Here is a 3,212-nt window from a genome sequence, read left to right as displayed (position 1 = left end):
GGATCACAATAAACTGTGGAAAATTCTGAAGGAGAAGGGAATACCAGACCATCTGACCTGCCTCTTGAGAAACCTGTACGAGGGTCAGGAAGCAACAATTAGAACTGGACATGGAAAAACAGACTGGTTCCAAATAGGAAAAGGAGTACGTCAAGGCTGTATATTGTCACCCTGCTTATTTAACTTATATGCAGAGTACATTATGAGAAATGCTGGGCTGGAAGAAGCACAAGCCGGAATCAAGATTGCCAGGAGAAATATCAATAACCTCAGATATGCAGATGACACCACCCTTATGGCAGAAAGTGAAGAAGAACTAAAAAGCCTCTTGATGAAAGTGAAAGAGGAGAGTGAAAGAGTTGGCTTAAAGCTTAACATTCAGAAAACTAAGATCATGGCATCTGGTCCCATCACCTCATGGGAAATAGATGGGGAGACCGTGGAAACAGTGTCAGACTTTATTTTTTTGGGCTCCAAAATCATTGCAGATGGTGATTGCAGCCATGAAATTAAAAGACGCTTACTCCTTGGAAGGGAAGTTATGACCAACCTAGATAGCATATTAAAAAGCAGAGACATTACTTTGCCAACAAAGGTCCGTCCGGTCAAGGCTATGGTTTTTCCAGTAGTCATGTATGGATGTGAGAGTTGGAGTGTGAAGAAAGCTGAGTGCCGAAGAATTGATGCTTTTGAACTGTGGTGTTGGAGAAGACTCTTGAGAGTCCCTTGGACTGCAAGGAGATCCAACCAGTCCTGGGTATTCATTGGAAGGACTGATGCTGAAGCTGAGACTCCAGTACTTTGGCCACCTCATGCGAAGAGTTGAGGAGATCAGTCCTGGGTGTTCATTGGAAGGACTGATGCTGAAGCTGAGACTCCAGTACTTTGGCCACCTCATGCGAAGAGTTGACTCATTGGAAAAGACCCTGATGCTGAGAAGGGTTGGGGGCAGAAGAAGGGGACGACAGAGGATGAGATGGCTGGATGGCATCACTGACTTGATGGACATGGGTTTGGGTAAACTCCAGGAGTTGGTGATGGACAGGGAGGCCTGGCATGCTGCGATTCATGGAGTCACAAAGAGTTGGACACGACTGAGCAACTGAACTGAACTGAACTGAAGAATAGTAAAAAATGTAGATATAAAAAAGTAAATTCTGAAATTTACTGCTTTTATTTCTGTTAGTAACTCTAAAGTGCAAGTGAAAGTCGTTCAGTTGTGTCCTACTCTTTGCAACTCCGTGGACTATACAGTCCATGGAATTCTCCAGCCCAGAATACTGGAGTGGGTAGCTTTTCCCTTCATCCAGGGAATCTTACCAACCCAGGGATCAAATCCAGGTCTCCTATATTGCAGGCAGATTCTTTACCAACTGAGCAACAAGGGAAGCCCAAGAATATTGGAGTGGGTAGCCTATCCCTTCTCCAGGAGATCTTACCAACCTAGGAATCGAACCGGGGTCTCTCTTTGGGGTCTCCTATATTGCAGGTGGATTCTTTACCAACTGAGCTACGAGGGAAGCCCCAAGTAAGTCTTAAATCATTTGCAATAAAAGGCCATGCCTTAATAAAACATTATTTGATCGAATTAAGCATTTTTTTTTTTTACAGGACAAATCCACACTTTTATTTATTTTCAAGAAGTTTAAATCCTTGAAGGGTACAGCATCACACAGATTCTTTGTCCAATGGCCTTAGCAGGAAGGTTACTTTGAAATTTTGCACGAACCTTGCCACTGTTTCCATGAGTTTGAGTTATCTTTCCCCAGATTACTCTGGTTTTGTTAGGTTTTCCACCAGGAGTTACTGTGTTGTTCTTTGCTTTGTACACATAAGCACATCTCTTGCCTAGATAGAATTCAGTTTCACCTCAAGCATATACACCTTCAATTTTCAGGAGAGCAGTGTGTTCCCTTTGGTTCCGTAGACTCCGTTTATAGCCAGCAAAAATGGCCTTGGACCACAGCCTTCCAGACATATTTGTCGTTTTAAAAGTCCCGTTCCCAGCAGGCCAGTGCCTCATCCAAGGGATATAGCCAAGCCTACCCCACTTATTTGCTCCCAAAGTTCAGCTGCAGGAACTCCACACACCTCCACAGGGTCCAAGATGGCTGAAATAATTAAGCATGGTTTTAAAGGTTCATTCTCTGTGGTGAGTTACGGATTCATAAGATACGTCTGCTTGAATCCATTTTGGTAAGAGCTTTTATAACAGTCGACACTCTAGTTTTCCTGCCGTTACCTTCTGGTATAGTTATCATGAATTTTTTTTCCCCTAAGTTATTTGTGGTGTATCAAAGTTGATCTATGCAAGAGGTGGGCAAATTTTTCCTTTAAAGCACAGTAAATACTTTCAGTTTTGTACGCTGTATCATCTCCATATACAATTCCATCATTGCAGACCAAAAGAACATAGATGATACATAAATTTATAGGTATAGATGGATTTGGTCATTGAGGCATAGTTGACAAAGCCCTAGTCTACTCAATAAATATTTCCTTATTATGTGTGTGTTCAGTATTTTGCTCATGAAGTATTTTCACTGGATTCATTTGTATATCATACAAAATAAAATGGAGGCAGTCACAAAAACCTATAATCTCCTTTAGTCATAGCATAAAGATTTCAGTCTTAGAACCAGTTTTTCAAGCATGTGTAATGCACATATTTGGATTCTTCTCTGAGCTTTGATAATGAAGCTAAGTATATTCATGTCAATCTTCTTATTCATTTATCCATACAACAAATATTTATTGAGCAGCTACTATGTGCCAGGCACTATTCTATCTGATGGAGATAAGCAATTAACTAAACAAAGCCCACTCCATGTCCATGCACATATCCTAGTTGGCTTGCTATTGATGTCGAGTCCAAAACATAGTAAGCTTTTTCTAATAGTTTCTCCCTGACTTGCAATAGACCAGCATATGAATACAAATGTTAATGCACTTTTATTATTAGATTTAAATATTGTTTGCATATGCTTTCTTATAAACTGACTATTCAATTACTGTTGAAAAAAATCTGTGCACCTCAATGTTCATTGTAGCACTATTAATAGCAGCCAATACATGGAAGCAACCTAAATGTCCATCAACAGATAAATGGATATAGTAGATGTGATATATATATCAGTTCAGTTCAGTTCAGTCGCGCAGTCGTGTCCGACTCTTTGCGACTCCATGAATCGCAGCACACCAGGCCTCCCTGT

At 40.8% G+C, this 3,212-nt stretch overlaps 1 pseudogene; it reads right to left on the bottom strand.

Annotated features, from left to right (window-relative positions):
* Positions 1–1,595: 1,595 nt before the first annotated feature.
* On the bottom strand, positions 1,596–2,077 carry LOC110130717 (large ribosomal subunit protein eL33 pseudogene; annotated as a pseudogene).
* Positions 2,078–3,212: the final 1,135 nt, after the last annotated feature.

Source organism: Odocoileus virginianus, chromosome 25 (assembly GCF_023699985.2).
Source record: "Odocoileus virginianus isolate 20LAN1187 ecotype Illinois chromosome 25, Ovbor_1.2, whole genome shotgun sequence".
In the NCBI taxonomy this organism is placed as follows: Eukaryota; Metazoa; Chordata; class Mammalia; order Artiodactyla; family Cervidae; genus Odocoileus; species Odocoileus virginianus.
This window is presented reverse-complemented; position numbering and strand designations above follow the sequence as displayed.